Source organism: Podarcis gaigeae (assembly GCF_964106915.1).
Source record: "Podarcis gaigeae genome assembly, chromosome: W".
In the NCBI taxonomy this organism is placed as follows: Eukaryota; Metazoa; Chordata; class Lepidosauria; order Squamata; family Lacertidae; genus Podarcis; species Podarcis gaigeae.
Genome location: NC_139695.1, coordinates 8,858,328 through 8,883,133, shown reverse-complemented (window position 1 = coordinate 8,883,133; position 24,806 = coordinate 8,858,328). Strand labels below are relative to the sequence as shown.

Sequence of the window (24,806 nt, the reverse complement as noted above, 5' to 3'; positions counted from 1 at the left end):
TAGAGAAATTGGCTCTGGCCGAGTTTGCCTACAATAACGCGGACAATGTGTCCACGGGAATGAGTCCCTTTTTGGCTAATTATGGGTGCCATCCTAGGGCATTTCCAGGGGAAGGAGGGGGAAGATGGAGCGTACCGGCAGCGGAACACTTTGTAGAAGAAATGGAAGCAATACATCGTCAGCTCCAAATGAATTTGGATAGGGCCAAGGAAGAATACAAGAAACAGGCAGACAGGAGCAGAAGGGAAGGAGAGACCATAAGGGTGGGGGACCGGGTGTGGTTGTCGACACAAGGGTTGCCATTCAAGGGCATATTGGAGGGGGATTCCAGCCAGTGGCAGAGGACAGAGTGACTCCAGGAGACATAGGTATAAAAAAAAAAAACCCAAACGGAAAAACGAAGACTTTATTACTAAACAAATAAACACAAGCTCTGGTGGATGTTATTCCTGCAGGCAAGCAACAAAACTCAGCTTTTTCCCTTTATAGCAACGGTCACCTGCAGCCAATTAATCCCAGAAACTTCTTAAAGGTATACACACGTTTCTGTGCCGAATGTCCTCTAACACCCCCTCTCGTTCAAACAGAAACAATATTATTTTAAGCAGAACAGAACATATTTACATATCACACACTGCAACACCCAACTTTGTTACCAGTCGTGTATGTTTTTCAAAGGTTAACGCTTTTGTAAATACATCCGCCACATTTTGTGTACTTTCACAATACTTCAGCATTATCTGGTTCTGTTTTACATTTTCAGCTACATTTTGGTATTTAATTTCTAAATGCTTTGATTTGTTTCTAAACAGGTCAGATCCAGACAAGGTTATTACGGCTTGATTATCTTCCATAACTTGAATAGGATAATTACACTGTACGTCTATATTCTTGAGGATCTGAACATAAAATTTTACTTCATTACATAATTCTGACAATGCACAGTATTCGGCCTCAGTTGATGATGTGGCCACTATAGTTTGTTTTTTTGGATTTCCATCCTACTAAAGAATCTCCAAATTGAAATACCATTCCAGAAATTGATTTTTTATCAGGCAGGTTGGCCCAATCGCTGTCCACGTAACACTGCAATTTTGTGGACCCTGAAGATGGTAATTTTAAACAATAATCAAGTGTTTGCTTTAGATACCGGAAAATACGTTTTAAACCTTTCCAGGCGTTTTCTGTAGGATAGTTTACTAGTCTGCTTAGTATTCCAATTGCATAACTCAAATCTGGTCTGCTCCACAATGAAATGTATAATAAACTTCCAATTATTGAATGGTACATTTCAGGATTTACAGGTTTTGTGCATTCTCCTTCATTTTTGAAAAAAACTATTTCCATTGGGGTTTTTATTCCCTTGCAGTTTTGCATATTGTTTCTTTCAAGTAACTCCACTATTTTGTCTTTTTGACTCAACAAAAAACTTCCATCGTTTGTTCTTTGAATTTCTAAACCGAGATAATTTTTTACGGGCCCCAAATCTCTTACTTTAAATTCCTTTCTTAGTTGTTCTGCAAATTTTTTCACTTGCTTGTCACCTTTTGTAGAGTAAAGCAAATCATCAACATAACACAAACACAATTCTTGTTTATCACCCTTTCCTTTAGTGTACAAGCAGTTATCAGCTAAGCTTCTTTTAAAACCAAGATTTTTTAAAGCATTATCAAGACATTCGTTCCAATTTCTAGCTGACTGTTTGAGCCCATAAATTGCTTTGTTCAGCCTATATACAGAATTCTGTTCTGCTGCCTCAAAACCTGGCGCTTGATTCATAAAAAATTCTTCTTGCAGATTTGCGTTAAGATAAGCTGTTTCAATATCAAAATGGTTTACCTTAAACCCACGTTGTGCTGCAAGAGCTAGCAATAAGCTTACACTTTCACTCCTTGCAGTAGGAGAAAAGGTTTCATCAAAGCTTTCACCTTTTCTTTGAGTAAAGCCTTGTGCTACCAGTCTGGCTTTGTACTTAACATCACCACCTGCCAAGTGTTTTATTTTATACACCCATCTACAGCCCACTGCCTTTTTTCCTTCTGGCAATGGCTCAATGGTAAAGACATCGTGTTCTGCTAAAGATTTCATTTCTGCTTTCATTGCATTTTTCCACCTTACTATTTCCTGGTGTGGTAACTTTAAAACTTCCTCATAATCACGAGGTTCCTTTTTCACATCAACAGTTTTAGCTTCTTGTATAGTAAACCTTTCTGGAGGTACCCCCTTATTACTTCTTTGTGACCTTCTAACTTGGACACTCTCCCCCTCTGAACTATCTTCCCCTTCTGATTCATCCTGCTCAGGAGAAATTGGTTCAGCTTTAGGAGATTGTGTACTGGGATCCTCATCCCCTGAATCCTCATCACTGTCACTTTCAGAACTTTCTTTAATTTGTGGCTTTTCTTCCTCAGATTTCACAAATTTATCTGTATTATCAGAAGATAACATAACTTCTGAATTTCCATGTAAACGAACCCAACCATCTTGCTCACAAAACTCTGCATGTCTTGATATTACAACTCTGCCACGCCCTAGTGCAAAACGATACCCCTTTGACCAAGTTTGATAGCCAACAAACCTAAGTTTCTTTGCCTTGGGCTCTCCTTTCCTTCTCTGTCCTTTTGGGATGTGAACCCAGGCCCAGCAACCAAAAGTTTTAACATGGTCCAAAAAGGTTTTTTTCCCATAAAGCAAAAAATGAGGGGTGTTGTTTATGGTAGAATGAAACAATCTGTTCTGTATGTAGTTAGCACACAGAATTCCTTCTCCCCAATACTTCCTGGATAGGCCAGAATCACATAGCATTGAATCTAACATTGTTTGTAAAGATCTTATCTTGCGTTCTGCAACTGAATTTTCTTCAGGTGAAAAAGGACACGATTTACGGTGACAAATACCACGCTTTTTCAACCAAACTTGGAGGGCTTCAGACATGAACTCGCCTCCACGGTCACTTTGTAACTGGGTAACTTTGTAAGGAAACTGCCTTTCTATATAGTTGATCCAATTCTTAATCAGTTGACCAGTTTCACTTTTGTGTTTTAACAAATATACCCAAGTATACCGGCTATAATCATCCACAAGAACCAAAAGAAACTTTGCTCCTCCTTCAGACTCTGCAAATGGCCCACAAAGGTCTGAATGTACTAAAGCAAATGGCCTCTTGCTAATTCTGGTACTTTCAGGGTAAGACCCTCGCTTACTTTTAGATTCCTTGCAGGTATTGCAGTCTAGAAAAACTGAACATTTTTTCATTTTAATTCCCTTGCTTAATTCTGGCATTTTTGCAATACTGCGGAAATTGGCATGCCCCAAACGACAATGCCACAAATGCTGGCACTCATCATGCAAGGCTCTATTACAGGCTTTAACACATGCCCCAGACTCACTTACTAGCTGGTCTTTCAAAACAAACAAACCATTTTGTAGCGACGCTGTAACCACTTTCCCAGCTTTCTCTATTCTACAGCCTGAACCAGAAAAGGTTACTTTAAATCCCTGCTTAACAAGACTTGTAACTGAAAGCAAATTATTTTCTAAGCTTGGTACACATAAAACATTGGTAAACCTGGTACTTAAACAGTTGATATTCACACTACCCTTTCCAGCTGACTCATGCACTGTTCCATCAGCTAGTACTACATTTACAGATTTACAAGGCTGCTTTTCTACAAGGGTTTGTGCAGACTTGACAAAAATGTTTGTCGCTGTTGAGTCTAAAATCCAGTCTTGTCCAACGTTGTGACTGGTGCCTCGAACTGCTGCAGAAACATACTGGATTCGATTCTTCCTGTCTCCTCGCTTCCCAGCAAACGCAGGCCGCCCTTGTCTTGTATTTTCTCCCACAGACACAGTGCACTGTCGTACTAAATGCTTGGTTGACCCACAACGATAGCATCTTCTAACTGTGAACGCTGCTTCCTCTCTGTGGTCTACAACCTCTTTAGGATGCCGCTCCTCATCAGTTGCATATCTTTTACTGGACTGCCTCCCATTTCTGGAGTTATGGTGAGGGGTTGTGGCCTTCCTCTCATGGCGTCTTTCCTCCTCATCAAGCAAACGGCCAGTTAAGAAATGCATTGTTAATTGGCTTTCTGGGATTGCTTCCAGAGTCATCACTAAATTGTCCCATGACTCAGGAAGTGAAGACAGCACAATATAAACTTTTCTCTGTTCAGAAAAATGTTCCCCAAGTTCATTTAACTGTGAAAATAAATTACGCATTCTTTGAAGATGTGTTGAAACACATTCACCCTCACTTAGTCTGGCTCGGTACAGAGCTCTCATTAGAGTAATTTTGCTGCCAGCAGTGTCTCTAATATGTATTGCTCTCAGTGCTTGCCAAATCTCACTTGCTGTTTCAAGGTCTCGCACATGAGATAACTGAGACTTCTCTAAACTCAAAATTAAATTGGCATAGGCTTTGTCCTCCAGCCTTTGGTCTGCTTCATCTACTTCTTCATCCTCCTCTTTTACAGGAGGGTTAACAATAGCAGTCCAACATTGTTCTTTCTTTAAAAACGCCTGCATCTGTAAACTCCATGACATATAATTGGACTCTCCCAGTTTCTCTACTGGAAAATAGGAAGCTCCCCCTTGAGCTCCAGCTCCAAGTCCAGCCATGGCACCACCCAGCCTTCGGCTTTCCACTCAGTTCTTACTCACACGTGGCTTGAAGAAATGTTCGGCTCCTGGTCTCAAACAGACACTCCCTGCCGATGCCTTCACACAGCCAGCTGCTTGAGAAACGCTGAGTTGCTTCCAGTCTCTGGGTTCTTTTCACGCTCTGTCTCCCCACTCAGGACTGGGGACTGGGCCCATAACCTATTGGAGGGGGATTCCAGCCGGTGGCAGAGGACAGAGTGACTCCAGGAGACATAGGTGTAAAAAAAAAAACCAAACGGAAAAACGAAGACTTTATTACTAAACAAATAAACACAAGCTCTGGTGGATGTTATTCCTGCAGGCAAGCAACAAAACTCAGCTTTTTCCCTTTATAGCAACGGTCACCTGCAGCCAATTAATCCCAGAAACTTCTTAAAGGTATACACACATGTTTCTGTGCCGAATGTCCTCTAACAGGGTGGGTGTAAGAAATTGAGACCCAAACGACTGGGACCCTTTGAGGTCATACAACAGGTAAATCCGGTGGCCTTCAAACTCAAGTTGCCAAACAACATGAAACTGCACCCAGTATTCCATAGATCATTACTGTCACCATACCGAGAGGGTCGGGAGTTTGTGGGCCGTGAGGGGGAGGTTCCCGCGGTACCGCAAGTGGAAGAGAGGGAACGCAGCAGTCATGTAGCAGAAATACTCGACTCTCGGTGGAAGGGTAAACAGGTGGAGTACTTAGTAGAATGGGAAGGGGAACCGGAGTCTGAAAATACCTGGGTACCAGCAGAAACGGTCAACGATGAGGTATTAGTAGAAACGTTTCATCGCCAGTTCCCAAGGAAGCCTCAGCCTTTGGCTAGGTTCTGGGAGAAACACTTCGGAACCACTGACGAGGAAGAGGAGTTCGAGGGGTTCCCAGAATCAGGACAGGAAGAGGAAGAAGAATCAGATGTGGAAGAGTATTCGGGCAGAAGGGACAGTAGTAGATGGAAAGCGGTTTTCGAGTCATCCGAAGATGAGGAGGATTCTTTCCGGGGGTTCCCAACCTCACCACCCAGAGAGGAGGGGGAAACGGGGGGTGAGGGGGGTCCTGGAGGGGAGGTGGATGTCAGGGAACTGCCATCGGAGAGTCAGGTGGTGGAAGGGCTCAAGGAGGCTAAGAGACCCTCAGATGCTGAGGAAGGAACCAGCAGGGGGAGAGGGAGAGTTCCTGCAGAAACTCAGGCGGAGGGATGGCTCCAAGATGCTTCCAGTGAGAACAGCGGGGAGGGCTCAGGACCTCCGCTGGGGACGCCCACTCCGCGCAGGAAACTGTCACGCAGAGAATCCAGACGTAGAGTTTCCATTAAGGAACTCATATGTTGGCGTAAATTCCGGAAGCGTCCACTGACGGATTCTGCCAGCGATTGAGGGAGTCATGCTTTGAGGGCTCCCGTAAAGGCAGAGCTTTGAGACCTATGCAAAGCTCTGAGGGATTCAGCTTTTACGCACAAGCAGCTCATTATCCCATCACAGGTACATAAGATTGTGGTTGAAGATAAAGAGATTGATGACCCGAAAGGAATAAGGAAAGGATTTGTGGACTTTTATAGACAACTATACAAGAAGAAGGAGAAAGATAATCTAAAGAAAATAGAAAAATACTTGAAAGAGAAAGGGGTGCAGAAAATTCCGACGAAAGAGAAAAGTAAATTAAATGAGAGAATAGAAATAGAAGAAATAAGAAATGCAATTAAAGAATTAAAAAGTGGAAAGACTCCAGGACCGGATGGATTCAGTGCAAGATTTTACAAAGAAATGAAGGACATCCTAGTTGTACCACTGAGAGAAGTAATGAATGATATATTAATAAAAAGAGAGATACCAGAAACTTGGAAAGAAGCATATATTACCTTAATACCCAAGCAAGACTCAGATTTATCTCAAGTTAAGAATTATAGGCCGATTTCGCTTCTAAATAATGATTATAAACTGTTTGCCAATATATTAGCAAATAGGATGAAAAAAGTGTTGAAGGGTTTGATACATGAAGATCAAGCAGGTTTTCTTCCTGGCAGACAAATGAAAGATAATATTAGGAATGTAATTAACGTTTTGGAATATTTGAATGCCAGGAATGATAGGCAAGCTATGTTGAAATTTGTGGAGGCGGAAAAGGCCTTTGATAATATTTCTTGGGAATTTATGTTAAAAAACTTTGAAATGATGGATATTGGACAAGGAATTATGAATGGTATTGGAGCAATATACAGAGACCAAAGAGCAAAATTAATAGTTAACAATGTGGTAATAGAAAACATAAAAATAACCAAAGGTACTAGGCAAGGATGTCCGCTTTCACCACTGTTATTTATCACGGTACTGGAAGTCCTTTTAAGAGCAATAAGAGGCAATGAACAGATAAAAGGGATAACGGTAGGAAGTAAACAATATAAGGTTAAGGCCTTTGCCGATGACTTGGTACTAATTTTGGAAAATTCGACAAATACTGTAACAGACGTTTTGAATGAAATAGAACAGTTTGGCCAATTGGCGGGATTTATTTTGAATAAGAAAAAGACAAAAATGTTTAGTAAAAATATGGATCGAGAAACTATCGATAAAGTGCAGCAACATTTAGAAATAGAAGTGGTAAAGAAAGTTAAATATTTAGGAGTTTGGTTAACCCCCAGAAGTATTGATTTGTATCAGAATAACTACATACCAACCTGGAGTAAGATTAAAAAGACTTAGAGGTGTGGGAAAGAATGAAATTCTCATTTTGGGAAGAATTGCAATAATAAAAATGAACGTGCTACCAAAGATGTTATTTTTATTTCAAAGCGTTCCAGTAATCAGGGGGGCAGCTATCTTTAAAAATTGGCAAAGAGAAATTTCTTTTTTTTAAAAAAAAATAATATTTATTAAAAGTTTCCAATTACAACCAAATAAAAAACAAAACATCCAAATTTAAAATCTTGTTTTCCATAACATCTTTCCAGGACTTCCCCTCCCCTCCCCCTCTTGTATTCCAATTCTTACTTATAAATTCAGCAATTTCTTATCCCAAATTTTGAACTTATTGTCATTGACCCAATTTAAAAATATTTTCCCATCTCCTAAAATCGACCTGTTCCCTTCCACGCATTCCCCCCTTTAACATACATTACAGATTAAAATATAATGAAATAAAATGTAGTTTAACACCCTTTGGATTCCAAATTTCCCTCCCCCTTTTCCCGGTTGCGTTCCCAAAATTTATCAACATCTGATGTCTTCCTGGAGCTCCCACAATTTATTTAAGCCATAGTCCTTTACCAGTCATCTTTAATTTCGAATGTCCAATCTTGGAAGGAGTCTGTCTCAAAAAGGCCCATTTTTTCCATCCAGATTTTTATACATTAGGAGTAAAAACTCCAATTTTATTTCTTTAAACCTTTCAGGTCTGGATGTCCCAAATGTTCCCTCTTTCAACTTTATCCAATTCTTGTTATTCTTGTTATTCTTGTTGTTCTTGTTGATCTCTCTCCTTTTCTTTTCTTTTTTTTCCCTTTCCTTTCCTGTTTTCCTGCACAAATGTTCTAATTCCAAAAGCTTCAAATTCAGCTGCAGAGGCTCTGTTATTCAGGAACGAAACATAATGCCAAGTCCCTTCCATTTTTCAATAGATAAGTCTATTGTCTTCTTTAGTATGTCAGCCTCTGTAGTCAAAATAGTGTTCCATTTCTGCAGTTTCCCAGGAGATAGAAAGTTCTATTCAAATTCCATGTCAACAACTTGTAATATCCCTCGGCTCCTCTAGGTGGGTTGCAATAACTCAGTTCCCTTCCAGATCACCCCAATCAGTCCAAATAGCTTGTTATTCCTTGTTTTAAACAATTTGTATCCAATTTATAACAAATGTAACCGGCAAAGTCCTTGTAACAAAGTTCTCATTTTGTTCTTCTGCTTTGACAGCTCTTTGACAGCTGTCAAAACCTCTCTTTGTCTTCTCCCGGCGCTCTCACAAAACGCTCCCAGGGTTCCGGGGGGGGGGGGTTACTTTTAAATCAATTCCACTTTTCTCCTCCAGCTCAGTCTTATAGTTTTCCGTCGCGAAATTAATATCTTTGTAAGAATAGGGTTGCACTCGATCTTAGATGTCAAATCCTTTGCTTTAACTCCTCTACAACGGGGGGGGGGGGGGCTGACTTCCTTTTTGCGCCTCCCCCGCTCGCTCCGAATTTTTTAAAAATTTATCCCCCTTTTTAGTCCAGGTTCCAATTACTCACGGGTTATTCTTTTAGGTCCAGATTTTCAATAGAAGAAGTCAGCGCTCTCCGTCGAATGGCATGCGGCTTCGCTCGGCAGGGGAAGCGGAGGACTCAAAGCACCCCCCCCCCCCGTCACCCGTTCCGCAGCCTTTAAAAAGGCTCCTTCGCGGGCCGGGGGGGAGCGCAAAAGGTGCCAGCCGAGTCACCATGTCCATGGGTTTCAGCGCCCATGTTTTTTGAGGGTCCCCGCGTCGCCGGCGCGGTAGGACCCAGCCCCTGCCGAGCAGGCTCCCTCCGGAGCTCGGAGGGAGTCCGCCATTCGGCGATGGCGGCAAAGAGAAATTTCAAGGTTTATATGGCAGGGTAAGAAGCCGAGAATAAAATTTAAGCTACTGACTGATATAAAAGAAAGAGGAGGCTTCGACCTGCCGGACCTGAAATTATATTATGAAGCATCTTGCCTCTGCTGGTTGAAGGAATGGATGAAATTAGAAAACACTGATTTGCTAGATCTAGAAGGTTTTGATAATAGATTTGGGTGGCATGCTTATTTATGGTATGACAAAAAGCGAGTACATAAAGGTTTCGAAAACCACACCATAAGAAGGTCTTTGATAGAGGTTTGGGAAAAGTATAAAAACTTGTTGGAAGTAAAAACTCCGTATTGGTTGTCACCACTAGAGGCGCTGAGTGTGAAAAAAATCAATATGAAAGGGGGGTGGGCAACATACCAGAATTTAATAATAAAAACAGAAGGTAAATGGAGGTTGAAATCGTTTGAAGAAGTTAAGGAACATGTTAATGATTGGCTGCATTATTTTCAAATCAATGAAATGTTTAAAAAAGATCTAAAACTAAGAGGTTTTGAGTCGAAATTTCAGAAAGAAATAATAAACAGTGATATTAAAGTTTTGGCTAAAATGTATAAGATATTATTAGAATGGTATACAAAGGATGAAGAGGTAAAATCGGTTATGATTGACTGGGCCAAAGATTTTGGCTATAATATACAAATGGAGGATTGGGAGAAATTATGGAAAGAAGGTTTAAGATTCACTGCATGTACAACAATAAAAGAAAATGTGATGAAAATGATGTATCGATGGTATGTAACACCAGTGAAGTTAGCAAGGATGTATAAAGGATGTAACAAATGTTGGAAATGTAAAGAAAAAGAGGGTACATTCTATCATATGTGGTGGAAGTGTAAGAAAGTAAAAAGCTTTTGGGAAATGATATATAACGAATTGAAGAAAATGTTTAAGTACACTTTTGTTAAGAAACCAGAAGCGTTTTTACTTGGTATTACAGGGAATGAGATAAATAAGAAAGAAAAGAAGTTATTTTTTTATGCAGTGACTGCAGCAAGAATACTGATGGCTCAGAAATGGAAGCAAGAGGAGCTACCTACATTAGAAGAATGGAGATTGAAGATGACGGACTTTGCAGAACTTGATAGACTGACGGGAAGGATCCGAAATCGACGAGATCAGAGATTTATAGAAGACTAGGAAAAGTTTACAGAGTATATGCATAAATTAAGTGATAATCAAATAACGCTTGTAAGTTTCAATGAAGCTCTGTAAAAAGAAATGTTAGAATATGAGTAAAATAAGATTTAATTTATAAAAATAATAGAAGTAAGGTTTTAGAAATGTGTAAGAAATCAAGAAGGGAAGGAGTATCAGCCAGGTTGAGGGAAGTCAAAAAAGAGAAGGGATATAAAAAAGATGTATGAACTGTATAAATTTTAAATAGGAAAAAATTGAATAAAAATTATTATATTTTTTTAAAAAAAGGATCCTCTCCAACACCTTAAAGAGGGTTTGCTGCAAAAAGACCAGGGGGGGAAGAAGCCCTTGGCCCATCTAGCTCAGTCTTGAGCGGTTCCCCAGGATTTCCGGGGGATCTCTCCCAGCCCTACCTGGAGATGCTGGGGATAGAACCTGGGACCTTTGCATGCAAGGCAGATGCCCTTCCACTGAGTGGCAGCCTCTTCCTCGCAGGCAAAGACTCCAGGGGTAGCCAGCGTGGTGCCCTCCAGATGCTGGACTACAACTCCCATCATCCCCAGCCAACATGGCCAGTGGCAAGTGCAGCAATATCTGGAGAGCCCCACATGGACCTGCTGCATGTGCAGTCCCCTAAATGAGAGGCCGGGGCCAAGGACAAACTTCCCCCTGGAGCACGTTTCCTTGCCTCTGCTGAAGGCAAGCACTCTCTTTCCTCCCCCGCCCCCTTTTGCTCTGCAGTTTCCGTTTGAGAATGTGAAGTTCCGGCAGCTGCAGAAGGAGAAGTTCCAGATCACAAACAACGGGCAGGTCACCCTCCACTTCTCCTTTATCCCCAAGCTCAGTGACAGCCAGTATTGGAAGCCATGGCTTCGCACTGAGCCCTGCGAGGGATACTTGGAGCCCAGCGCGTCTCTCTCTGGAATCAGAGAACTGTAGAGTTGGATAGGGACCCCAAGGCTCATCTAGGGAAGGCCTTCCTTTTCTCCTCCTCTTCCCAACCCTCCTCCCTCAAACCTTGGGAGTTTGGTAGAGCAGGGGAGGCTTAACATTTGTGGGCTGCATTGTAAAAGTGTGTGTGACCAGCTTTAAACAAACACACACACACAAATGAATTGAAGCCAAGCAATGTTGGAGGGTCCCCAAACACCTTTTGGCATCGCAGGGAACCAGTGAGAGCAGTCCGTCCAAAAATTACTTTTTTAAAAAAATGCGTATTTTTATGTTGTGTAGGCACAAAAATATCTTGGGGAACATATAGAACTAGCCAAACTTTTAAAAACTCAATGAAATGTAAACTAAAAAAGAAAGTTACATTGGGGGCGCACAAATCCTTTCCCTTTTTATATTCTTTTGTTAGGATCACTTTCTCTCACCCCCCAGTATCCTGTCACCATCTTCTGTGCAGCTGCTGCTTTGGAGGACTAGAGAGGAAAGTGCGGCGGGAACTGAGTCGCTTCTTCTCCTAATTCTTGAAGTTAAGGTTTCCCCCATACACCTGTGAGAACAGGATGCTGTACTAGATGGGCCATTGGCCTGATCCAGCAGGCTTGCATTGTGTCCTTCTGTTCAGTTCTTCACTGTCTTCACTTTTAATTTACAGACAAGCCAACTTGGCTGTGCCAAAGAGTGTATCTACCTGACCTCCTCCCGTTTTAGGTGAGACGGTGGACATTTCCCTGGATGTGTACGTCAGCAAGGAAGAGAAGATTGAGGCTATCTTTGTCCTTCACCTTGACCCTGGCAAGGACTATTTCCTCACCATCAGTGGGAGCTACCTACCAAGCTGCTTCGGGACCTCCTTGGAAGCCTTGTGCTGGATGAGGCAGCCGCTTGGCGAAGTTCCCGTCACCAGACTTATTGACCTGGTAGGGAAAGGGGTTGATTTACCTGGCTGGATGTCTACCCTTCCCACTCTGCTTGCCTGCTTGAAAAACAGCTGCTCTTCCACTCAGCAATGTGGGGGCTGGGGGTCCTCCGCTGCATTCAGCTTCTGTAGCTGTGCATCCGCTTCCTGTGTGCTGTTCATGCCCTTTGTTTGCCTTGACTGAGTCATCCCAGGTTCTGGTCCTCCCACCTGCCCTTTCGCAGGGCCACTGAACCGTGTGCATTTCCCTGCCATCTGCCCAGATACTGTTCAGCCAACGGGCTGTTTCTTTCTCTTCTCAGGGCCTGTGCCATTAACACCCTTGGTTGTCTTTTGCTCTTGCCTTCCTCCTCTGATCTCAGGGAGAAGACAGCTTCCTAGAAAAGGTAACAGTTGGTTTGCTATCCTCTAGATGTTCTTGTAGCGGGCTCAAATCAGGTTTACACGGGCGTTGCGTTCCGAGGTACCGTGCGTTTAAATGAAATTGCGTATATTGGGGACAGCATTGGAAAAGCCTGCAAACACCCTCTAAACTTCCGGAAGCCCTTTTGAAAGGCCTTTTGAAAACCAGCAGCCTCCCTGCAAAACTCCTTGCTCCAACTCTCCACAGGCCTGAAAGGTCGGTGCCAAAGCTCCTGGGAGGGAGTCGAGATGCTGTTTCCATGCCACTTTGCCGCTTTTGTGCTCTTGGGGGGGGGGGACATTTTTGCCCCTTCAAGTGCCCCTTCCAGCTTTGCGGCAGTGTGCATGTGCCTCGAAGGCACGTAAATGGAGTTGCCCTTGTCAACGATCAGCAGCTGCTCCATGCAGTGGCAGCTGGTCCCTTAGGGCAAACCAGGCACTACCCCACCAACCGGACTTTCCTCTCAGGCAACCCGCACCTGCCTGCCTTCTGACTCAAATCCAGTCCAGGTGGTGGCTCTAGCTCTCTGCGTTTTTCTCTTCCCTAGTCTCAACGTGGCCCTTGTAGAACTCGGCAGAGGAGAACGGAGACGAAACCAGAATTTGCCATCACTGCTTGTCACTGATTTTGCGCTGCTTGACTCTGGGTCCGCTTGCGATTGGCAGCACGGGAGGCAGAAAGCCCAGTCTCATGATGCAGGAACCAGCCCCCTCTGGCCCCAAGAGCCAGTTTTCTCCTTGTCTCTGTGCTCAGCAACTGCTGCACAGGCTATGCCACTCTGGCTTACTCTTACCACCTGAGCACTGGCATTTGGGAAGCGGTAGTGGCTGCTTTGGGGTGGCTCAGGGAAATGTCACTCCTCTCAAAATCAGATATACCTGGGTGTATTATCATAGCCACAAGGAGACCGTGGTGACTGTCAATTTGGACAGCTGTAGACATTTAGAATCATGGAGGATATGTTGGTCAGTGGCTACCGGTCAGGGCTATTTCTTGCCACTATTATCACAAACCACATGCTTTTGATTACCAGTTTCTGGGGAACATGATGGACAGAGTACTCTTGTCCCCGTGTCCCTATGGACTCCCAAGGGCATGTGGTTGGCCATTGTGGGAACAAAATGCTGCTCTAACCTAGCAAGGCTCCTGTGTTCTTTAGCATGCATCAGCTACTCTTGCACTAAGACTCTGATACAGCATGTGTCATTCCCCACACCAATACTCTCTCTCTCTCTCTCTCTCTCTCTCTCTCTCTCTCTCTCTCTCTCTCCAGGGGCGGGAAGTATTGGTGGTGGGGGGGGGAGGGGAGGGGGGATGAACTGGGTCCTAATCAACAGCTGCCCTGGGGATGAGGGGATCAAATTCTCTCTCTCTCTCTCTCTCTCTCTCTCTCTCTCTCTCTCTCTCCAGGGGTGGGGAGTATTGGCGGGGGAGGGGAGGGGAGGGGAGGGGGGATGAACTGGGTCCTAATCAACAGCTGCCCTGGGGATGAGGGGATCAAATTCTCCATCCTTGCCAACTCCTTTTAGTGATGGGCTGCTTGCCATTGCTGTGCTCCTAAAGCTCTCTTGCTCCCCCCTCCTCTCTTTCTCTTTCTCTTGAATGTGGTAGCTTGAGATAGAACTAACCACCCTGAACATTTCTGGAGAGGAAGATGGGAAGGAGGCCGGAGGCATGGTTCACCAGCTGCTGTGTGCTGCATTGCCCAGACAAAGTCGTGGGCTGGGGCTCCAGCTGTTGTTCAGTTTCTACCACTGCCTCTGCAACGTGTTCTAGACAAGGGGTGGTGAACATGTGACCCCATCATCTCATCATGCTGGCTGGGGCTGCAGCCCATCAACCTATGAAGGCCCATCCATGTTCTGTTGCTCTTTTTCTTATTTCCTGCCCTTCACCCTAAGGTCCCAGGGCAGGTTCCAGCAATTTAAATAAAATGTTAGCCAACCCTCATGTCCACAGCTGCATATTCAGTAAGCTTTTGGGTGAACTGCACATCCGGAGTGGGAGGATTACTAGCTGCATATTAATAGGGGGAGGGGGAGCTTGGATTTTGGGTGGGAGCAATTTGTTTTTTGTTTTCCCCCTTGAGATGCTTGCTGTGGCTAGGGCCGGGCGATATGTCAATATAGATATATTTTCAAATCAGCTTGAAGTCTAGATAGTGAGACTGGTTTCATAATTTCTGACCTGGCAATATATTGCGAATCATGATGTGTGTGTGTACTATGCGAAAAACACCATGTGGCGGGAAACTGTGAAGCCAGACAATGCCTCTACATAGCTCCATCTTATTTCAGACATCGTGATATATTGGTGTATTGCAATGTTTAAAGGTAAAGGTAAAGGTACCCCTGCCCGTACGGGCCAGTCTTGACAGACTCTGGGGTTGTGCGCCCATCTCACTCAAGAGGCCAGGGGCCAGCGCTGTCCGGAGACACTTCCGGGTCACGTGGCCAGCGTGACATCGCTGCTCTGGCGAGCCAGAGCCACACACGGAAACGCCGTTTACCTTCCCGCTGGTAAGCGGTCCCTATTTATCTACTTGCACCCGGAGGTGCTTTCGAACTGCTAGGTTGGCAGGCGCTGGGACTGAGCAGCGGGAGCGCACCCCGCCGCAGGGATTCGAACCGCCGACCTTTCGAACCTGCGTCCCTATTGCAATGTTTAGCTAGTGATATATCACCGTGTTGAAAGCCAGCTATCGCCCAGCCCTAGTTGTGGCCTCAGAGGGCAAGACTTGTCCACCCAGCTGGAGCAAGGAAAGAATGCATACAGGCACACATTCTGTCAGGCTCTCATGCCAGTCCCGCTTGTCATTGGACCTCCAGGAGAAGCAGTTTCTGGATATCGTACCCCAGGATGGTGATGACTCCACTGAGCGGCCAAGGAGATCTGGCTTTTGGTGGACCACCTCTTCAAGAATGCCTGCCACCAGGTGAGCTGAGGGGGACGGTACCATTGAAAGGATGGGTGTGGGCTGGAATCCAGTACCAGTTTGGGGGTGTGCAGGTTCCAAACGTCACAATTGATTTATATCTTAGCTACCGACTCGCTCTTACAAGCTCCTGCTGTGAGTATAGTGGCACCTTGGTGGAGTGGCAGCAGGTGGGACATCCAGCATACGGTCTTCCTTAGAGCGGCTCAGAAGAACCCAAGTGTTCACAACCATTGTCTGTCTCTCCCTAGCAAAGAGGAGATTTCACCCCTCCCATACCCAAGAATCTCCTGACCATCTCCTGAGGTCTCTGCTGACTCCACAGAGAGGAGGAGCAATGTACTGCTCTCTACTTAATTAGTCAAGTGAGTGAATCTGTGTGTGTGAGAGAGTCAGTCAGTGTGTCGGAGAGAGAGTGCAAGAGATCGTGTTTATAGATAAGATTGCTGCTAAGAGCAGCTGCAGGCACTCAGAGTATAGCATTGATTTATGCTCAGAATATTTAGCTCTGTATATAGTTTTGTATTATAGCTGTAGTTATAGAATAAAGGAGGATATTTTACAGAGCTGCTCTCCGAGTGGTTTATACTCTGCAAGACTCTGCAAAACGCTGCTGCGCAATGGCTGTATTATTGAGACAGTGAATCCGGTGCTCTCAGCTCCAAGCTGTGAGTCCACAGCACTGTGACCTGTTCCTGTGGGAAAGGAGGTCTCTGGCAGTGCTACCCAGCTCGCCTAGCCCAGTCGGGGCTGTAGTGCATGAGTCCAGTTGGTACACTGGCTCAAGGGCGATGCTGACACCTTAGAGCGGCTCAGAAGAACCCAAGTGTTCACAACCATTGTCTGTCTCTCCCTAGCAAAGCGGCTCTCTGAGACTCTCCACTATAGGTGCAATATACTCTGAACAAAAAGCAAAGTTAATTGTAAATAATGTGGTTACTGAAGAACTTCTTATAGAAAAAGGGACACAACAGGGGTGCCCAATATCCCCATTGCTTTTTATATCTGTCTTGGAGGTTTTGTTAAACATGATCAGGAGAGACCAGTTGGTTGAAGGAATTCAGGTCGGAGCCAAACAATATAACCTGAGGGCTTTTGCAGATGACTTAGTATTGACCCTACAACAGCCAGATACTAGTACGAAAAGAGTTTTAGAAATAATTCAAGATTTTGGTCAGGTAGCAGGATTTAAGTTGAATAAGCAAAAAACTAAAGTCTTGGAGAAAAACTTAACAAATATTGAAAGAGAGAGGTTTCAAAATGAAACTGGATTAATGGTGGCAAAGAAAGTTAAATATTTGGGGATTAATATGTGTCAGGGGTTCAGAAGGAGAGACACAGGAGGGGGAGCAAATGGAGAGTGAGGAGGAGGAGTACGAGGGGGGCGCAGGCAGTGACAGTGGCCAGAGTTATTCCACAAGCCTCTCTAGCGAATCGGAGGACTCACAGAAGGGAGCGCCGGTGGCCAGAGCAAGGGAGATTCCAAGGGAGAAACCTCAAGAGGGAGGGGCCAGCGGGGAGTCTCTGAACAGCAGCTGGAGATCAGGGCCAGCGTCTCCACCAGAGCGCAGTGGGGAGGGGGAGTCCCAGGAGTCGGGACCAGTGTCCTCACCACCAGAGGGAGGAGAGGAGTCAGGTTTGGCAACACCCACATCAGGAAGCGGGGAAACGGTCAGAAGGAAAGTCACCGGCTGGGCGCGCGCGCCAAGTTCAAATGTACAGGAGCGCGGCACAGCGGGGAGCCCGGGAAGGGAGCCAGGTCCTAAAGCCCGCCGGAGGGAGGGGCAAGACTCAGGAGGCTCCGCGTCAGAGGAGTCCAGGAAGGAGGGAACCCCAGAGGGCAGAAGGACCCAACGCAGGAAAGAGCAGCGCAAGAGGTGGAGCCGGGCTAGAATCTTAAACTGGTGTGGGTGGAGCAGTGAGTCAGAGGGGACTTAGCCGGTCTAGCGTTAAGACGTGGGCCTGCGCGCCCAGAGCTTGGAAATGGAAACTAAACTTCAATAAAGACTTTTGTATATAATATCCACTGGGCGTTGGTCCTCTGTGAGCTGGGACCTAGCGGCAGTCCTGACAGTAAGTCCCCTCTCCATTTTCACCAATTTTGCAACCTCGTGGAGTGCGGGAAAGCAGCGAGGGGTGAAGATTGGTGCTTCGCGAGCTCACGAAAAACAGGGAAATGACTACCGAAGAGAGGATAGCGAGTTTGCAAAACGCAGTGACGCAGTTGACTGCAGAAATTGCGGCTTCCAGAAAGAAAGAACAGGAAGCAGCTGCTGCCTGCCAGGATCTGCGAACCAGGTTAGAAGTGCTAAGTACACAGAGGCTACCAGCCACCAGACCAGAAGGGATTGGGCTGGGAAACAGAGGAGGGAGCCTGGTATCTCACTTCAATGGGGACCTGCAGGAGTATCCTAACTTCAGAGCAGATGTGATTTATACATTGCAGCTGCTTGACAAAGACTTTAAAAATGAGGGAGAGAAAGTGGGATTTATTATTTCGCATTTGCGGGGGGAGGCAAAATCGTGGCTGCGCAATCTATGGAGAGACAAGGATCCAGCCCTCCAAAATGCGGCTGCCTTCATTAAAGTGATGGATGCGTGTTTTTTATCTGAGATTGATGTGGATATCGCTAGGAGGGAGATTCACGGACTAAGACAAGGTAAAGCCACTGTGAGGCAATATCATTCACGTTTTTTCGGATTGGTGAATGTACTAGCCTGGGAGAAAGAATCGCCTGCCGTCAGAGACCTGTTCTGGGAGGGGTTGAGCGGAGCTGTGAAAGATGAGATCGCAAGGGGGGGAAGACCCCAAACCACCAAGGAAGTGGTGGAACGGGCACTCTCCATTGGGGTTCGGTTGGAAGGACGCCCTTGGGACAGGGAGGAAGGGCATTTGGGACGCACGCCAGCGAGAGGACTGCCTCCCTTCCCCAAGGAGGCGGCGCGCGCTCGATCCATGCCTCCGCTGGGAGGGGGAGAGGAGCCGATGGAGATAGGTGGTGCTAAGGCTCACTCCACAGTCGGAGCCCTAACTCCGGGAGCAGTCAAGATGAAGCCTCCTAGAGGAACCAGGAAGTGCTACATCTGCGACAGTGCTCAGCATATGGCAAAAGAGTGTCCCCAGCGGTTTCACAAGCATACTGCAGCCGCAGCGACAGTAACAGACGCAATTCAGCAGAGGGAGTCGCAGCAGGAAAACTCCACTGTCTGGCTGGAGATGGCGTCTCTGGGGACCAGCCAGACAAGTCAGTGAAGCAATCCCCAGGGATCTTACAGCCCACCGACCCCCTCCCACCCAAACCAGTAGTGCAGCTCACCGCATCCCTTCAGCTCCCCAATGGGCTACTTGTGGAAATTCCCATCACCGTCGACTCGGGGAGCAATGCAGATTTTATAGACATGCAGTTCCTCCAGCAACATGGCATAGCCCTTCTGCCAGCGGCGGTACCTCTGAAAGTCGTCACAGTGGACGGCAGGGAGCTACTGGGAGGGCAAGTGCTACAGCAGACGCCGCCAATGGTGATGCGCATTGGAAACCACCGTGAGGTCATCAGCTTCAACGTCACCCGCCTGTCAGACACGCCCATAGTGTTGGGAATGAGTTGGCTGGATAGGCACAGCCCGGCATTAGCTTGGTACCAGCGGCAACTGACCTTCGGCTCCTCTTACTGCGCAGAACACTGCATCCTGGCGGACTTGGAAGATGAGGGGCACGAGGATGGACCACAGCTGAACTTGGGCATGTTGCAAGCGGTGCCTAACAAATACAAGGAGTTTTTGGAGGTCTTCTGCGAGAAAGAGGCGGATAAGCTGCCACCCCACAGACCCTACGACTGCAAGATCGACCTCCTGCCCGGGGCGACGCTCCCGACGGGGAAACTGTACTCCATGTCTGAGGATGAATTGCAAGAGCTCAGGGAGTTCATAGATCACAACCTGAAGCGGGGATTCATCCGGGAGTCCAAGGCGGCAGGAGGCAGTCCCGTGTTCTTTGTAAAGAAGCGGGACACGCCCCAAAAGAGGCTGGTCGTTGATTTCCGCTTCTTGAACCTCAAGACCAAGCCCTCAGCATTCCCTATGCCCAAGATCGATGACCTGCTGGCGACGGTGAGGAAGGGTCGCATCTTTACCAAGTTGGATCTGCGCGGAGCGTACAATCTCATTCGCGTACGGGAAGGCGACGAGTGGAAAACAACCATGTTTACGCCGCTGGGCACTTATGAATACAGAGTTATGCCTTTTGGATTAAAAAATGGTTCCCACTGCTTTCAAGCCTTCATGCATCATGTCTTGGCGGGTCTCCTCTACAAGAAGTGCGTCTGCTTCCTGGATGACATCCTAATCTTCTCGGAATCGCCGGAGGCTCACAAGAGAGATGTTAGGGAAGTTCTGCAGAGGCTGCGGGAGCACAGGCTGTACGCCAAGCTGGAGAAGTGCCAGTTCGACAAGACGGAGGTGGATTTCTTGGGCTACAAACTGTCCGACAAGGGACTGGCTATGGACGGTGCCAAGGTACGTGCAGTACTGGATTGGAAGAGCCCACGCAATAGGAAGGAAGTACAGAGGTTTGTCGGTTTTGCCAACTTTTATCGCAAGTTCATCAAGGGTTTCGCCATGCAGACAGCGGCCATCACCGACACCCTCAGTTCCAAGAAGAAGAGGTTCATCTGGACGGAGCAGGCAGAGCAGTCCTTTCAGAAGCTCAAGCAGCTCTTCGCTTCCGAAGAGAACCTACTGCACGTAAATCCCAGCAGGCCCATGAGAGTGGAGACGGACGCCTCAGACAGGGCCGTGGGAGCCGTTCTGTTGCAGCAAGACCACCAGGGGGACTGGAGGCCGTGCGCTTTCTACTCCAGAAAACTCAGCAAAGCGGAGCAGAACTACACCATTTGGGACAGGGAGTTGCTGGCCATACATGCAGCCTTCAAGGCGTGGCGGCACTTCCTCGTCGGAGCCAAGCACACGGTGCAGGTCCGCACAGACCATAAGAACTTGGAGTACTGGCGCACGGCGAGGTTCCTGAACCAGCGACACATCCGCTGGGCGGAGTTCTTTGCAGATTTCGACTTCAGAATTGAGTACATCCCAGGAAACAGCAACGTCTTGGCGGACGCGCTGTCCAGAAAACCGCAGTATCTGGAGGCAGAGGCACCGGCGGCGGCCAAGCACATTTTCACACCACAGGCGTGGGCATGCGCATCAGCCACGGTGGACCTGGACGCGGTGCGCCGCGCGCTGCAAACGGACTCGTTCGCCCGAGCCAAGATGGAGGAGGTGTGCAGTGGCAAGGCGAGGGGCGACGAATTCCAAGTGCGAGACGGCCTGCTCCTACGCAAGGGAGTCCTCTACGTACCAGGAGACAGCCTCCGCGCGAAGGTCCTGCAACAGCTGCACGACGCGCCCAGCGCGGGGCACTTCGGCAAGGAGAAGACGGTGGACTTAGTAGCCAGAGACTTTTGGTGGCCTAAGATGCGGGGGGATGTCGCGGACTATGTCAATAGGTGCGACACCTGCCAAAGGGCTAAGCCTGTGCACCAGCCGCCGGCGGGCCTGTTGGAACCGCTACAGACACCGTTCGTACCGTGGGAGAGGGTAGCCCTGGACTTTGTCACAGATCTACCCAGCTCAAGGGGCAAGACGGCAGTGCTCGTGGTAGTGGACCTGTTCACCAAGATGGCCCACTTCATTCCGTGCGCTAAGGTGGCCACGGCCGAGCAGACCGCTAAGATGTTCATAGACCACGTGTTCAAGGTGCACGGCCTACCACGGTCTATTTTGTCCGACCGGGGGCGCCAGTTCATCTCCAACTTCTGGCAAAAGCTGATGGGATTCCTGAACGTCAAGGTCAGCCTGGCGTCGGCGAGACACCCGCAAACTAACGGGCAGGCGGAAAGGGTCAACGCCATCATGCAGCAGTACCTGAGATGCTACGCGAACCAGCAGCCATCGACCTGGGTGGACTATCTACCGTTGGCCGAGTTTGCCTACAACAACACGAAGCACGGGTCCACGGGGGTGACCCCATTTTTTGCCAACTACGGGAGGCATCCCAGAACCTTCCCGGGTCTGGACACAGTGCGGGAGGGGGAGCCACAGGGAGCAGAGGAAGTGGCAGCGGAGTTGCAGGAGATCCACGAGCAGCTCAGGAGGCAGTTAGAGTTGGCAAAACAGGCTTACAAAGTGCAGGCAGATCGACACAGGAGGGTTGGGGAGGACATCCAGGTGGGAGACTGGGTCTGGTTGGCAGCACAAGCAGTTCCAGCCAGATTGTTAGCCAAGAAGAAACTAGGGCACAAGCAGCTAGGGCCTTACCAAGTAGAGGCGCAGATCAACCCAGTGGCCTTCCGGTTGACACTCCCGGAGGGTTCCAGAATGCACCCGGTCTTTCATAGATCAGTGCTCACGCCCTACAGAGAGCCCCACAGGTTTCAAGCACCGGGGAAGGCGCCAGACCCGCTCAGAGAAGCGCCCAAGAAAGGGGGGTCGCCGAAAGGGGAGCCACTTAATGAAGCCACTGAGATTTTAGACTCAAGGTGGGGGGAGGACGGGATTGAATATCTTCTCGCCACGGAGGACACCCCGGCCAGCGCCAACAGGTGGGTGCCGGATTACGCAGTGGAAGAGCAGTTGCTCAAGGAAGAATTCCACACACTTTTCCCGCACAAGCCTATGCCGGCGGGCTTTTTCGAGGATTGTTTGTTCACACCCACACTCTCGGCCAGCACTTTCCGGGGTTTCTCGTCAGCTGAGGACTCGGCTCCGGGAGGCAGCTCTCCGGAGGGATCACTTTCAGGTTTTGGCACGGGGGGATCTTATTGGTGGGAGGACCAACCCGAAGTGGGCTGGCCCAGAGACATGCCGAAGGGGCCCTGGGAGGTGGACCCCCATCACACAACAGGGGGAGGAGGGCTCTTGGGTGATTTGGGGTCGAGCGCAGATTTCGAGCACACCGCGCAGGAGATGGAAGCGGAGGAGGTCGTCGTCGACGAGCCCATGGGGGACTTCCCGGACTTATCTCGATGGTTGCAAGCCTCAGGGGACGAGCTGTATCCTGGACTCACCCCTACAACAATGGAGCACCCGGAACCCGCACCGGAAGAGGGGGAGGGGGGAAGGGGGGGCTTCGAGGGGGGGATGGATGTCAGGGGTTCAGAAGGAGAGACACAGGAGGGGGAGCAAATGGAGAGTGAGGAGGAGGAGTACGAGGGGGGCGCAGGCAGTGACAGTGGCCAGAGTTATTCCACAAGCCTCTCTAGCGAATCGGAGGACTCACAGAAGGGAGCGCCGGTGGCCAGAGCAAGGGAGATTCCAAGGGAGAAACCTCAAGAGGGAGGGGCCAGCGGGGAGTCTCTGAACAGCAGCTGGAGATCAGGGCCAGCGTCTCCACCAGAGCGCAGTGGGGAGGGGGAGTCCCAGGAGTCGGGACCAGTGTCCTCACCACCAGAGGGAGGAGAGGAGTCAGGTTTGGCAACACCCACATCAGGAAGCGGGGAAACGGTCAGAAGGAAAGTCACCGGCTGGGCGCGCGCGCCAAGTTCAAATGTACAGGAGCGCGGCACAGCGGGGAGCCCGGGAAGGGAGCCAGGTCCTAAAGCCCGCCGGAGGGAGGGGCAAGACTCAGGAGGCTCCGCGTCAGAGGAGTCCAGGAAGGAGGGAACCCCAGAGGGCAGAAGGACCCAACGCAGGAAAGAGCAGCGCAAGAGGTGGAGCCGGGCTAGAATCTTAAACTGGTGTGGGTGGAGCAGTGAGTCAGAGGGGACTTAGCCGGTCTAGCGTTAAGACGTGGGCCTGCGCGCCCAGAGCTTGGAAATGGAAACTAAACTTCAATAAAGACTTTTGTATATAATATCCACTGGGCGTTGGTCCTCTGTGAGCTGGGACCTAGCGGCAGTCCTGACAATATGACATCTAAAAATGTGAACTTATTTAAAGATAACTATGACAAATGTTGGACAGAGGTAAAGAAAGATCTAGAAATATGGTCAAACTTGAAGCTTTCCTTGTTAGGCCGAATTGCTGTAATTAAGATGAATGTATTGCCTAGAACGTTATTTTTGTTTCAGACATTACAGATTGTGGACAGATTGGACTGTTTCAAGAAGTGGCAGAAAGACATATCTAAATTTGTCTGGCAGGGCAAAAAGCCCAGAATAAAATTTAAGATATTAACTGATGCTAAAGACAGAGGGGGGTTTGCCCTGCCGGACTTAAAACTGTATTATGAATCGGCAGCTTTCTGCTGGTTGAAAGATTGGCTACTTCTTGAGAACACAGACATTCTGGATTTGGAAGGATTTGATAACAGATTTGGTTGGCATGCATATATATGGTATGACAAGGTAAAAGTTCATAAAGGTTTTAAAAACCATATTGTCAGGAAAGCACTATACAATGTTTGGATTCAATATAAAGACTTGCTGGAAAATAAAACTCCTAGGTGGTTATCACCAATGGAGGCTAAGGAGGTGAAAAAACCTAATATGGATTCTAAATGGCCAAAATATTGCGAAATCCTAGAGCAAGAGAGTGGAAAAATTAAATTACAGAGTTTTGAGAAAATAAAGTCTAAGGTACGAGACTGGCTTCATTATTATCAAATAATGGAGGTATTTAAACAAGACAGGAAAATTGGCTTCCAGGTGGAGAGATCAAAACTAGAAACAGAACTGTTAGAACCCAATACTAAGAACCTATCAAGAATGTATAACCTGCTGTTGAAGTGGAATACACTAGATGAGACAGTCAAATCAACTATGATAAGGTGGGCACAAGACATGGGTCATGACATTATGTTCGCTGACTGGGAACAGTTATGGACCACCAGGATAAAATTTACGGCATGTAATGCCTTAAGAGAAAATATTATGAAAATGATTTATAGGTGGTACATGACCCCAGTCAAGCTTGCAAAAATCTATCATTTGCCCAATAATAAATGTTGGAAATGCAATGAGACTGAAGGTACCTTCTATCACCTTTCGTGGACTTGCCCGAGGATTAAGGCCTTCTGGGAAATGATTTATAATGAAATTAAAAAGGTACTTAAATGTACTTTCCATAAGAAACCAGAGGCATTTCTCCTGGGCATGGTCGGCCAATTGGTGCCAAGGAGGGATAGGACGTTCTTTATGTATGCCACCACAGCAGCAAGGATTCTCCTAGCAAAGTATTGGAAGACACAAGAACTGCCCACGCTGGAAGAATGGCAGGCGAAGGTGATTGACTATATGGGACTGGCAGA

General features: G+C 47.3%; 2 pseudogenes across 2 annotated transcripts in view; both read left to right on the top strand.

Annotated features, from left to right (window-relative positions):
• LOC310836040 (inositol polyphosphate 5-phosphatase OCRL-like) overlaps positions 1 to 15,574 on the top strand; it is a 37,657-nt pseudogene extending 22,083 nt beyond the window's left edge. Inside the window, exons 9-13 of the transcript in view lie at positions 3,210 to 3,220; positions 11,102 to 11,204; positions 12,020 to 12,228; positions 12,590 to 12,613; positions 15,459 to 15,574. The product of the transcript in view is annotated as an inositol polyphosphate 5-phosphatase OCRL-like (transcript). The remainder of the gene's footprint in view (positions 1 to 3,209; positions 3,221 to 11,101; positions 11,205 to 12,019; positions 12,229 to 12,589; positions 12,614 to 15,458) is intronic.
• Positions 1 to 24,806, top strand: part of LOC310835939 (inositol polyphosphate 5-phosphatase OCRL-like) — a 188,263-nt pseudogene that overhangs the window by 28,135 nt on the left and 135,322 nt on the right. The window lies entirely within an intron of this gene.